Source organism: Elephantulus edwardii, unplaced genomic scaffold, assembly GCF_000299155.1.
Source record: "Elephantulus edwardii isolate Elephantulus edwardi_28Jun2011 unplaced genomic scaffold, EleEdw1.0 scaffold00157, whole genome shotgun sequence".
NCBI lineage: Eukaryota > Metazoa > Chordata > Mammalia > Macroscelidea > Macroscelididae > Elephantulus > Elephantulus edwardii.
The window spans coordinates 1,661,042-1,675,817 of NW_006399907.1; the positions used below are offsets into that span (position 1 = coordinate 1,661,042).

The 14,776-nt window shown below is 38.0% G+C and overlaps 1 protein-coding gene across 1 annotated transcript in view; it reads right to left on the reverse strand.

Moving 5' to 3' along the window:
• The window catches only part of ITPR2 (inositol 1,4,5-trisphosphate receptor, type 2), a 732,333-nt gene that overhangs the window by 457,419 nt on the left and 260,138 nt on the right, over positions 1-14,776 (reverse strand). The window lies entirely within an intron of this gene.

The following is a 14,776-nucleotide window of genomic DNA, read 5'->3' on the forward strand; positions in this document are numbered from 1 at the left end:
AAAAAAAGAAAAAGAAAGTTGTTTTGCTATGTGCCATTGCGACTCTATGTACAAGAGCCCTAAATGCCTCTCTATCCTGTGCCAACCTTGCCATCTCCGAAACACTCATTCCCACCACCACAATCACAGAATTGATCCATCTCATCAAGGGTCTTCCTCTCCTGTGCTGTTCCTCCACTCTCCCAAACATAATGTCCGTCTCCAACGACCAGTCCCTCCTTGCAACGTGTCCAAAGTATGTCAGACGAAGCTTCAGAATCCTTGACTCCAAAGTAGCACTCCAGCTTCACCTTCTCCACAGTAGATATTATAAAACTATAACCTTGTAATTTTTTTTAATTTTTCAGTGTATTCGTGTTTTTCTTCTTTATTCCAGGCAGGGAGAGGGCACCTGGGATGCTTGCTCTAAAGGTTTTAAGACCCAAATCACTTCTTATCAAAATTAAGCAAATTCACTACATGATTAATATTAATGCTAAATTTTTTTATACACAGTTTTAATTTGAATCTTTTCTAATTATAGTTGGTGTGCTTTTAAAATTCTACCATAAAACTTAAAAAATTGTCAAGGTGATCATATGTTAGAGAAACAGCATGGTACTCTTACAATGTGTGCATATACAAACAAACACACTCATTTGAATTTTCCCATTAATTAGACTTTAGATAAATAGACATTGTGAAATAGTCTCAGCATTTATGAATGGTAAACATATGTTAGAAGAGTTCTATGAATAATCGTTTACCGCCATTTAATTGCTCTGGAATTGCTAACATTAGCTCAATGCAGTATAATCAAAACTAAGCCAAATTCAATGCTGATTACAAATCATAGCTACCCTGTGAACTATGAGTTTTATGAGAGAAGAGAAAAATTATTATTTCCATGAAACCATTTTTATCATTATTTTTTAATAAATCCTTCTGCTGTTAATGATTTGTTTGAAACTGTGTACTGTTAACATGAGGACATGACTCACAAAGCCTCTATATTTGCCATACCTGTCTACCATCCCCTTTATAAATCTCTGCTTACTGAAAAAAACTATAGTCTCTAGAACTAGAGCAATTCTTCTATAGGTAGGCTTTCTCCTAGGAGTTGAGAGTCTAGGTTATAAAAAGACTTCTCTGCATCCAAAGAAAACAAAAACACTAGCATAACATCAAAACCTGCATTAGCTAGGGATATAAGCCTCTAAAGTAACAGGTAGAGGGAGAAAATAAAGTAAGAGCAGCTAATAGTTCACATAGTATTACATAGAGTAAACAAGGAACTCATGATTTACTATCCTGAGCTCCATCCACTGCCATTAAGTGGATTTCAACTCTTATTGACCACTGAGGGACACAGCAGAATTGCTCCATGAAATTTCCAACATTGCAAATGTTTATGAAAGCAGAATGACCTCCAATGGATTAGGCTTGTGGGTTTAAAGCACTGAATTTTGGTTAGGAGTTGAATGTCTTTACTATAGAGCTCTTTTGACATCCTGAGATATTTTGTTATTTGTTTGCTATTTAATGCACCTCCTTCCTCTCCCCTAATAGAACACAAGCTCCATGAAGACAGGGTCTCTGGTTTACCATTTTATCTTGATTGCCTGGAATAGCTACTGATATAGACAAAAGTTATTCAGTAAATATTTGTTGAACAAATTAATGCATGAGTAAAATGTTCTAAATATCCAGTGAACAGAGGTACATTTGATAAGAAGTGTGGTGTTCGCTTAAAAATGGGAATCCCACAACACTTGATTGTGCTTATGCAAAATCTATACTTGGACCAGGAAGCAGTCCTGAGAACAGAGAAGGGAAACACTGTATGGTTCAAAATCAGAAAGGTAGTGTATCAAGGATGCATCCTGTCTCCCTCTTTTCAATCTATATGCAGAATAGATCAGTAGGGAAGCAGGGCTTTAAGAGGAGGAATGTGGCATCAGGATTGGAGGAGGACTCATCAATAACCTACGTTATACAGATGATACAACCTTGCTTGCTGAAACTGAAGAAGACTTGAAGTGCTTGCTGCAGAAGGTCAAGGACTATAGTCCTCAATAAAGATTGAATCTCAACATCAAGAAGACTCTCACTACTGGGTCAATTGGAAGCACCATGAGAGATGGAGAAGAAATTGAGGTTGTTAAAAATTACAGCTTGCTCGGCTCCACAATCAACACTCTTAACACTAGCAGTCACAAAACCAAAAGACAAATAACATTTGGAAAGTATGCTGTCAGGCACCTCACCAGAACACTGAAAAGCAACAATGTCAGTCAAGAGACTAAGGTGTTCCCAATACAGGCCACGGTCTTCACAATTACTTGCTGTGCATCAGAAAGCTGACTAAGGATGACAGAAAAATGCCTTCGAATTGTTGCACTGGAAAAGAGTCTTGAACATACATACCATGAACTGCCAAAAAAAACCAAATAGGTCTGTCTTGGAGAGGGTGAAACCAAGTATCTCCTCGGAGGCTAGGATTTTGAAGCTTCATCTCAAATACTTTGGGCACATGGCCATAAGAGACAAGTCCTTGGAGAAAGGCATCATTCTTGGAAGGTAGAAGGGACAGCACAGAAGAGGAAGACTCCGGAGGAGATGGATTGATACAGTAACTGGGGCAATGGGGGTGGTGTGTTGGAATTAGTGAGACTGGCTCAGGACAGGGCAGGATTTAGAGATGCTGTACATAGGGTCACAAGTCACAATGGGTCACAGGAGACCTGATGGCACATAACAACAACAAATCATTACGTTAGCACTCTCTGATCTCCAGCTATTTTAAGTGCGGATACATGGTCTTGCCAATCATCAACAGCTGTGGGACTAGAATAATAGTGAGTGCTTCCTACACCGAGCAGCAAGAATTGAGGGAGACTTGATCAAGACCCTAATGAGAGTGAGACCTTGGTGGCAAGACCCTGGTGATGGTGGTAGAGAGACGATGGCATTGCTGTGGAGAAACTGTAGCAAAGTATAATCAGAGGAGCCCTGAGATAAAGGCAATAGTTAAAGGTTTTGCTGTTCTTGCCAGATGACTGAAGGAGGAGCTGACTCAGAACTGCTCTGAGGCAAACATTACTGAATGATTGAGGAAAACCAGAGGCTTCTTGAATTTTTGTTGCTAAACTAAAACCAGAACTTCTAGTAATTAAGGAATTATGTTTGGATGTTAATTTGGCTTAGTACTGCTGGACTAAACCTGGACTTGCATTGAGAGATCTTCTTCGCCTCTCCCACTCCCTAACATATTTCCTTAATAAACCCCATTATTGGTACCACAATTTTAAGTAAAGTCTGTGAGTCAACAATGAATATCTGACCTAGCAATCGATGAAAATAGGTGCAGGAGCATGGGAAGTGGTGTGTCAGACCTAACAGCTGTGTGCTGCTATGAATATTTTTGATGGGGATGGTTACCATTTTGGGAGTGGGTAGAAGTCAGACTTGGCCATTGCCCCCTTACATTGCACCTGCTCCTTTCACAAGAGGCCAAGGCGGGGGGCGGGGGAGGAACCAATAAATAGATATCAATGAGATAAAGGAAAATGGTAAAAACTGAAATTATCAAGGGAATGTTACATTCCACAGACCTACCATCCATGTCAACTGATCCTTAAGCAATGTGAGAGCTTGGGGGAAATCCATCTCACTCTACAGAACCAGAAAATGGCAGAGCCTCAAATTCAGGTCAATCAAGGACAATGTTCACCTTCTTTCCCTCTTTGCATGATGTTTCATTTACATACCATCACCTTGCTAATTTCCAATGATTTTGTATGCGAGTTCCAAAAGCCCAGCAAATATAAGCACAGACTGAAAAACTATTCCAATTTAAAACTGTGTACTGAAAATTTAGCATGAATATTAATCATATAATGAATCTGCATTATTCTTAAATTATCTTCTCCAAAAACTTTTTATTATAAATGACAGATCACATGCTACAAATAGCATTTTGCTGATAGGACACAATTTCATTTAAAGAACAGATCTTATTTTTTAAGAGTTTAAAAAGGAAACCAAGGTTCGTAAGACAAGTAAGAAGGTCAGAAGGCACAGTAGTAGAATTTACAATCTAGTTGTTGGGTTCCAAGGAGGGAGCTAATGTCTTGTCTTAGTGAACTTCTGTGACAGAGAACCGTCTCATGGGATTTACTTGACTTTTTTTTAAATAATCACTTTTTTAAAAATTTATTTTATTTTTGTGTAAGTATACCGTCAAATCAGATCTGACTGGTACAGGAGGAGATTGTCCCTCCTTCCCCGGCAGAGCATCTGGTGGATTCGAACCGTGCACCTCTGGGATTGTAGTTGCAGCTCCTTGCCACTAGGCCATCAGAGCTCCCCAGGATTTACTTGACTTTTTGAAAGTAGATGAGGAGGTCTTTATCATTTGAGTAGACTGAGTAGATTTGCATGGCCAACCTTCAGCAGCCAACTGCTTAAACATGAATAAACACTAGTGCTTAACCAGAATAAACATAAAATGTGTCCTTAAAAATATTAAGAACAATAAACATAGGCATGCATATACTGCATAATGCCACTGTAATAAAAAAGGATTGACACAGGAGCTGGATTTCATTAATATCTCAATTAAAAATATTAAGAACAAGGGCAACACATAATACCATATTAGCATGGTATGGAGAACACATAAAATTGCTTAGGAATTTTCCCAATTGGGAGCATGATGTTGGGATGAAGAAACTATTAAACAACATGACTAAAGAGATGGTGTTTTTATCTAGGCTTGAATAGAGTAAAAGATTTAGCGATATGATCTATGTCAAATCACTTCATCATCCTAGGTTCAGAATTTCAATACTGATAAAATATGTTCTGATTTTATTATAAGAATAAAAGTATATTATATTCAAAGGAGTCATAAAAAGGTACCCTAAATAGTAATGTAGAACTTCTAAGTGAAAAATGGAGAATGTAAATATGCATGTCCACATCCTCACTGCATGTCTGAAAAACCTCTCTGTTTCATTATATCCCACTGCAGTGATGACCACCTTATTAATGAATATGTGACTCCCTCATATAATCACAATTTATACAAGTTGCCATGATTGACACAAAAATTACCTTCAAAATGGGTTCTTCCTAAGAATAATTTATAAGGAATTCTCCATGGACAAAGCAGATAATATGATATCTGACATTCTTCATTCTACATAAAACACTTACAGATAAACTATACACAGACCCCAAATTTCCAAGAGCTTCAAAATAGAATAAAACAAAAATATACTGCAAATATGTCGCTTAAATATAGTAATGTTATTATCCACCTTTTTTGACTATTAAGTAGACTACTTAGAGAAAATTATTTCCCATCCCACACCTAAAGATGTATTATTCAAAGAATGAATTGAAAAAGCAATTCATACAAAATTGTGATTGAGTTCTGCATCTTATTTTGGCTTTCATCACTGTCAAATACTGAGTTATTTCAGTATTTCAAATCTTAGTTTTTAATATGCAAAATCAATCTCTAATTCTTAGCAGTTGGTAACCCAAGCTCTAAATGAGTATTTTTCAAGAATTAAGATATGCTTTACATACCACAAAGTACACAGATCTTAAGTGAAAGGTTTGAGCTATTCTGAACAAGCAATACAGGCTTTTAAACCACATGCCACCAAAATATAAAATACTTCTATTACTCTAGAATTCTGTCTTTTCCAGTAATTCCTTCCTATGTCCCTCCAACCACCACTTGGTGGTGACCAAGCAGCAACCACTATTCTGATTTCTCAAACCACAGAAATATACACTGGACAGTGGCATTATTTGATAGCTATGACTTCCATTAAATGACTGTACCAGGGTATTAATTAAGGAATCAATATCAAAGTACAGAATGGCCTCCAGTTGCTGCTCTGTCCTCACCTTGCCCTGATCAGTATTTCCATCAACAACAGCAAGTTTCTCAAATGCAAGAAAAACATAAAACAAGGAAGAGTCACTAATATATTGAATGGCTCCATTAAGTTCCAAAATGGGTGGAAAAATGATAGAATAAATCCAACAAGGTAAAACTAAAATACAAGTCTTGCGTGTTTCTGATGTTAGGTGTTCTTAAGTCTACTATAAATCACGGTGATCCCAAGTGCCCAGAAGATCATTGCCCTAAAGGAGTTTCAAGGCTGTGACCGAACAGACGTAGATCACCAGGTCTCTCTGTGTAATGGTTTAAACCACACAGGAAGCCATAAAGCTCTACATTTAGGCCCTGAGAGTATTAACCTATGTTAAGTGTCGTCGAGTCAGAATCGACTCATAGCTGACTCCCTCAGCTGGTTTTCAGAAGCTGTTAACTCACTCACACAGAAGGAAACTGTCCATATTTCTCCTGGGAAACTTAAATACAGGATAGAGGAAATGGGATAAAATAGAGCACAAGTGCGAGGAGGCAGTCCTTTGTACAAATTTAATGGCCCCATCTTTCCTGTTGACCCTGTGCCCTAATATCTTTAAGCTTTAGGTCACCCCTGTCACTTACCATCCAGCTCTAGAAGCCTAATGCTTTCTCAAAATGTCACAGAGCGCAAGAGGTATAATTCTGAGCCAGATAAGATACCAGGGTTAGACAACATTCTAGTACAGTCAGGTAGGAAACATCTTTGGATAAAGGAATCATAATGTTTTATAAGTTTAGGGTGTAAAAAGTAATGAGAGATTTCCCCATCTCTTCTATTATAGTGCAGGTGGCGTACAAGCACCATAAGCTCACAGTCCACATATCTGGGCCTCCCTGGCCAGAGGGGAACCAACAGAAGGTAGCTCCCACTGAGCCCCTTAGGCATGATGTCAGGTAGAAAGCATGCAGGGAGAAATTCTTTATTTCCACTGGAACAACTTCCAGAAGCCGAGGGAACCAAGGTATCTTTCTACTGACTCATTCAAGTTCTTCCTCTTTCATGCAAAGTAAAATGCATAGAGAAGTTTTCCATCAGCTGCCCACACAGCTTTTGAGCCATGGGGAACTGGTTGTTTTTAAGCAATTTTGCAATTTAAGCGATTCCTTATGCAATTTTGTTTTGCTTTTTTCATTAAGGTTTCCTTTATCACTATCATGTTATCAAGCAGTGATTAGAAGAACATCATATCCAGGGAGGAATCACACTTAATGATCAGTGCCCTATTTCTAATGGTCTCCTTGCTATTTAGAAATCTAAGACCACCTGTGAGTGCCACACAGTGCTGTCATATTGTCACGCAGTAAAAATAAATAATTTGTCATTATTATCAAAAGCACTCATTTTCACCTGGATTGCATTGAAAAAAAAATATGTTTTCAAAACAAACTGGAAAATTGCTGTCCTTGTCTCCATGCTAGTTAAATGAGTGATAACTGAGAGATGGATCATCACAGTTAAAGGACGACAGATGACAATATAGAGAAGAGACAGGTAACATGTTAGTAATTTTCAAATATACAAAGAACTGACACTGGAAGTGGTGTTTGATTCCTCTGAGGCTCCAGAGAACAGAAGTAGGATACCTAGCTAGACAAGAAGAAGTGTGGCCAGGAGGGACTGATCCTTGGAGAAGGACACTATGCTTGGAAGGGTTGAGGAACAATGCAGGCGAAGAAGATCCCAAATGAGGTGGATTTTGTTACAGTAACTAGGGCAATGGAGGTAGATGTGTAGGAGTCAGTGAGCCTGGCTCAAGCCAGGGCAGGCTTCAGAGCTGCTGTACATAAGGTTGCTATAAGTTGCAGGCAACTTGACAGCACATAACAACAACATCAATCTAATAAACTAATAAAAAACAGGAAAGAAGCAACTTCTTGATAACTGCACATTTTCAAGGAGAATCTAAACAACATTTACAACGGACATTACATGGAGATTTAAAGTTACATATTAGGTAGACATTTTTCCACTTCCTAAACAACATGCCTCTGGAAACTCTATGAACTTTGATAATTATTGTTAGTTGCAGAGGAACTTCAGGCCTTTTGTTCATAGGGTCGTTATGAGTCGTGCTCGACTTGAAGGGAAGCAACAACGACAACAACATATTAAGTAGATATTTTTCATGTTAAATCTGGCTAACTGGAGGTCTCTTCACTTGACCAGCAACAGAGAACTAGGGGGCCTTACGCCACTGGGTTAATACATCAGATAACAAGGCATCAGATTCTGAAAACTTTGGTAGCCTAGTGAGTAAAGAATTGTGCTGTCAACTCAAAGGCAAACAGTTCAAATCGATCAGCTTCTTTGAGAGATAAAAATGGGCTTTATCCTTCTGGGTAATTAATAGCCCCTGAAAACCTGCAGAAGAGTCAGCTACAAACTTATTCTGATTCAACAGCCATGACTCTGATTGACTATAATTAGACAGGAAATTATAGTACAGAAAGGATTAGGACAACATGGTCTTTTTAAATCATTCTCATTCTTTGTGATGTCATTCCAAGGCATTGAACCTTGTCTTATAGCTTCATTTTGGTCATGTTAGTAGCTCTTCAGAGGTACTGGGTAATCAGGTCTAGAACCATCATATCATTCCTTTATAATTCCAGAGGTTTCTGAGTCATCCTACAGCTAACACATTAGGACTATAGCCTACTGATTAAAAATTAAAGCCAAACTCCCTCGCACCAGACTGGAGAAGAATTTCACACCAGACTGGCGAAGTACTTCACCTAACTGTGTGACTGATAAAGCAGGGAATGAGTCCAGAACAAAGGCTCCATAGTGGAGTACTTGGGGGAGAGATTGTATAACAATGAAGGAATTTTTCTTTTACTTTTCAAAGAGAAGAACAAACTGGAGAGAGGGGTGGGGAGGGAGAAAAGTGCAACAATGAATAAATAGAAATACAAAATCTCTGTAAATTTACATAAAAATTAATAATAATAAAAATAATAATTTTTTTTAAAAACTATAGAACGCCCTCTATGAGGTGGATTGATTCAGTGACTGGGGTAATTGGGATGGGAGTGTCAGGGACAGTGCAATTGGCACAGGACAGAGCAGAGTTTAGGGCTGTTGTACACAGGGTCGCTATGAGTCGTAAGCAACTCAATGGCACATAACAATAACAACATAGATAAGTTCTTTGCTTCTGATACATCACACAGGTGCATAACACAGATTTAAGAGTCTTCTGCCTTTCATAAGCCAAACTGTAAATTATAAAAATAATGTTGTTTATTGTGACTTAAAGAACTATAAGGCATTTAGAGTTACTTTGTATCTTACTTTATTATGTCAGTTACATCTGTACCAGACCCATTAAGTCTTGGTGATGTTTATTAACCTATAGTTAAAAACTGAATAGTCGAACCATATTACTCTGTTAAGATGGTGCATCTGGGATTGATAAAAAGGCATATTGTGAATTACTAAAATGTAGGAACAAAATAGGAAGTATCAAACCAATGATGTGATTTAATATAAACTGGCATTTACATGTCATCTGCCAAGCAGTGGAAGGTTCAAAGGTCACACTGAAAACTTGTAAGCAATAAAGGGAAAAGCCAACTACTTATTTGAAATGTTATAGAATACTTTTATAGTTAAAATATACACATACTTGAAGCATGTTATCTACAAATATGCAAGCATATCATTTAACAATTAATTTTGAAAATCCACTATGTATATAACTCAGTGCCACTGAGTTGGAACTGACTCACAGATCACAACCCAGTGAGTTTCCAATGCAGTGAACTACACGAGGAAAGACTGTCCATTTTTCTCCCATGGAACTGCTGGGGGATTTGAACTTCCAGAGACGAATGGCCTGGGAGTTAGAAGTGCAACTGCCACGAGCTGTGCCACAAAACCAAGTAACTCTTATACAGAATTGGAAAAAGAATCTATTTTTTCTAGCTTTTGCCAATTTGGTTTCTATCAAAACACCTGAATTGTTATTATTTAATTATCTAAGTAGTAATTCTAAGAGTTTTAGAGCCTTTTATATGTCTATTAAAGAAGACAGAACTACAAAATTAGCAAAAAAAAAGGCTATAATTATCTATTTGAACTATTAGGATCTCCAAATGCCTTTGTTCTTCAAATATATGCACATTTTATGGGGCTTGTAACATGTACACATTCTAATGATATGAGTTATAATAGATACATATACAAGGTCCAGAAGTAGCTCACAGAAAGTTAAAGAGGATAAAATGGTTTGTATCACTGAGGGGAGAGCTGGAGAGTAAAACTGTTAAACTCTGGTCATGAAGAATCCTGAGCACAATGTAGACCTTTATTAGAAACTTCTAAGGATGATGAGAGGCTGTGAAAGAGAGGGTTAGGACAATCCTTACTGTGAAATGAGAAGGAGCCAATAACAGTCAGAAACACAATCACAAATCTAATGGAGAGAATGATGAGAAACATCCAGATTCAAGGGATTCTTACAAAGTATGTTGTTGTTCACTGTTGGCAAGTTAGAACCAGTTTGCCCATTTTCCTCTCATGGAGCAGATGGTGAATTCAAACCACTTGCCTTTGTGTTGGTAATCTAGCTCCTTATACACTAAGCTGTCAAAGGTGCCTTAGGTGGCAGAGTTAAGTATTAAAAATAGGCACGGACTAGTGGGAAGAAGCTGCACTGTGATCTCACTGTGTTTTTCTGATCATTATTACCCTTCTGGAAAGGAGCTAGGAGGGACACTGTGATTGCCCTAGATTGGGAAGATTTCCTGTCAGAAATTAAGAACTCCTGCTCCAGCTGCTCAGACACCTGTGGTGACTGACTTTTGCCAAAGGAACAAATCTGTCTTGGAAGAAGCATCTTAGAAAAAACCATGGTGAAAAGTCCTCACACATACTCTGAGCATCTTCTCAGAAAGGGAAAGCCTATGGGAAAAGGACATCATGCTCAGGCAAGTCGTGGTGGTAGTTGTGGTAAAGTGCTATCCAGATGAGTACTATTCACAGCAACCCTATGAGCAACATATCTGAAACTTGTCCCGTACTTATGATCTCAACACACTTGAGTTCATTGCAGCCGTCACTATATCTATCCATCTCAATGAAGGTCTTCTTTTCTTTCTACTCTCCAAGTCCAATGTCCCATTCCAACGAATAGCCTCTTCTAACATCATGCCCGAACTATATGAGACAAAACATCATCACCATTGCCTCTAAGGAACACTATCACAGCACTTTCTTTAAGACATATCTGATTGTTTTCTAGCAGTGCATGAGATATTCAATGCTCTTTCTAACACAACAACTTAAGGGCATCAATTTCTATTCTAGCATCCTTTTTCATTGCCCATCTCTCAGATGTATAGCAGGTAACTTGAAAGACCACAGCTTAAATCAGAACTGTCTTAGTCTTTAAACTGGCAACACTGCTCTTCAGGACTTTTAGAGTTCCCTGATAACCTGACAGCACTCCTTCTCCTGCTTCTTTTTTTATTATTTGTTTTATTCATTGTTGCACATTTTCTCACCAATCTCCCTCCCCCAGCACACCTTGCAATGCAGTCCTTGTTCCAGACTGTTGTCATGTATTATCATATCATATATTCCTTTCAGACAGTTCTCATCAGCTCTCTTGCCATGTTCATTATCTATCCACCCTTTGCCCATTCTCTCCCTAACCCCTCCCATGTCTGTCCCATTTTATAACAGCAGTGTTATGCATTGTTTATCCTTTTGTGACGGAGATATTCCACTAGTATAATTTCTTCAGGCTCCCCTATGTTGTTTAATATTATATGAGTTCTTTGTTTTTCAATGCTGCATAATATTCCACTGTGGATAGGTGTACCATCATTTTTCTATCCATTTGTTTGTTGATGACACTTGGGTAGCTTCCATCTCTTTGTTATTGTGAATAACATAACAATAAACATGCATGTGCATATATCTGAGTTGTGACTCTAGTTTCTTTAGGATATATTCCCAGTAGTGAAATTGCTGGGTCAAATTGTATTTCTATTTTCAACTTTTTGAAAAGCACCAGACTGCCTTCCATAGTGGTTGTACCATTTTACATTCTGACCAGCAGTAAATAAAAGTTGCAATCTCTCAACAACCTTGCCAGCATTTGTTGTTTGATGCTCTGTTGAACTTTATTACTGTTACTGGAATGAGATGCTATCTCACAACTGTTTTGACTGTTTCTTGCTCCTTGGTCTGGGGATAGGCTTCATATGAGCACAACAATTAAGTGTTCTAAGATTCTTAATCTTCACCATAAGAACAAGTTGTAGACAGAAGAGAACAGCATATGTGAACTGGGCTCACAGGACAAAATATCTAGTGGAGATAAGACAGTTTCTGTTTGAAAAAAAGAGAGCCTTCATTGAAAGCACAGACATGAGGGGGAACAAAAACAACAAAGCTGCTAACAAGAGTGTTTTGTGACACAGATTAAAAAGAATGCCATTCAGGAAATGAATAAAATTACACACTAATCTGACTAATCTTCAAAGAATCAGAGTTTTTAACTAAAGAGGGGGGAGGCAGGCAGATGACCCTTTACATTTAATCTTCTCATTTTTTAAAAGGAGAAACTTTCTTTTTAACAAATTCCGTCTGAAAATATTTTCTTCCTTTCCTACTCATAGACCAATATTTTTTAATGTTTCAGTTTCATCTACCATGTCAATTTTCCTCCTCTTTTTTTTTTCTTAAACAGGATTTATGCTGCCAGAAAAAGCAGTTCAAGGTAGATCATAGTTTATCATTTCTAAGACAAAAAAAAAAGTTAAATAAATGAAGCAGTTGATTATTCATCCCTTTCTTCTCCAATAATATTCATACTATTATTAGATACTACTGAGTTGGTACCTAGTCATAGTCACCTTTTTTTATAGCAATGTCCTCACTATAATAGGCGTGTTCACGTCCACTCTTGCACTCACTGTGCCACTCAAGCTCATTGAGGCTCTCTTCTTTTTTGTTGACCTTCTACTCTCCTGAGCATAATGTCCTTCCCCAAAAAGGATCTCCCCCAATAGCATGTCCAAAGCTCATGATAAGAATCCTTCTATCCTCCCTTCTCCATAGCATTGTAGTTATCCATCCTCCACATCTTTTCTGGAAATCCATCTCACATTCAGTATTTTTCAACAACATTACAAATTAAAAGCATTAATTCTTCCTGGGTCTTCCTTTACCACTGTCCAGCTTTTTCACGCTTATGAATTAGTGAAACCACCACAGCTTGAGTCTGGGGCCACTCACTATGATGTGCTTCTTATTCTCCTCTCTCCTATCTCTTTCCTACACTCAGTTGGGCCCACAGGGCTAGACGTGACCCAAATGAGTCCTAATTCTTATATGGCAGAAAATATTATGACGTTTGGGTGATTCTTGTACCTTTTTCTCTAGGATATCAAGCACTTGAACTCCAAACTTGAAATCTCAAAGAAAGTAAGTCTAGAAGTAAATCAAATTCTCCACTAACGTTTTTAAAATTCTTTTTCATTTTCAACATCATAAGCACACAGGCCAACAAAAGAAAATATCTAGTTACTTACTGACTGAAAAGAGCCCACATTTCAGTGCTCAGTGCTCAATGTGGAAACTCCCAAGAATTTGCAGTTGTGAAAAAACAAAATGACAGAAAATAAAAGGAAACCTTTCAGCTCTGTTTTGGTCTTTTCCTAATACAGGAATTGTATTCTTCTATGATCTACTACTGTTTCAAATTCATGATGAATCCAAGGATGGAAAGAAAAATGTGAAACATTCCTAAATTTATTCAATGTTGACAACACTTTATTCCCCCACATCTAAAATGTAATATATTCTTCAGCTCCACTCAAGTAACACACATTGATAATTAGGCAGATGACAATTGTTTGTTGTAGTTATGTGCCGTCGAGTTGCTTACAACTCATAGCGACCCTATGTACAACAGCTCTAAACTCTGCTCTGTCCTGTGCCAAATCGCACTGTCTCTGACACTCCCATCCCTATTACCCCAGTCACTAAATCAATCCACCTCATAGAGGGCCTTCCCCTCCTGCGCTGTCAAGCATGATGTCCTTCTCCAAGGACCTGTCCCTCCTTACAACATGTCCAAAGCATGTTAGACGGAGCCTCAGAATCCTTGCCTCCAAGGAGCCCTCCGGTTTAATCCTTTTCAGGATGAATCTGCTTGTTTTCCTAGCAGTCCATGGTACTCTCAATACTCCAGCATCACAGCATGGTGAAATAATGTATCAGGTTTAAATCATTTATAGACTATGTTAAGTTCTTCTTTCTAGTGCATATGCATTCACATGCAGATGATATTAATCTTATTCAAGGTTAAAACATGTTTGTGGTCCATTAAAAGAACATGTAAGTAAACTCAACATTTGCCCCTAACTACTTTAATTCTTATTAAATAAAATATTTTTTTAGAGCCCACTTGGATCTAGCCACAGATGCCTGGAGAATTAGCTCACCAGACCCAAACAGTTGAAGAGAAGATGATCTACGCTGTGAATTAGGGTTGGCTGCTGCAACCTGATGGCTTTACTCTGCACTGGGCTTTGCTTGTAGATTCAGAAGCTCAAAGTTTCCAAATAGGACAGAAGATTCTTCCGCAAAAGGGACATAGTTGTTCCCTCGAGGTACTGGTTTGATGTTGTTGTTTTTTGTTAAGTGTTGTCGAGTTGTAGACAACTCATAGCAATCCTATGGATGAAAGACCTGAATATTTGTATAACTTTCATCATTTCTCTACTTTTGTAGGGTTTCCAGAGGCAAGGTATTTCGGAAGGGGATACCACTCCTGCTTCCAAGCTTGTTTTAATCAGGGAGCTCCACCAAGCACTGTCCACCAA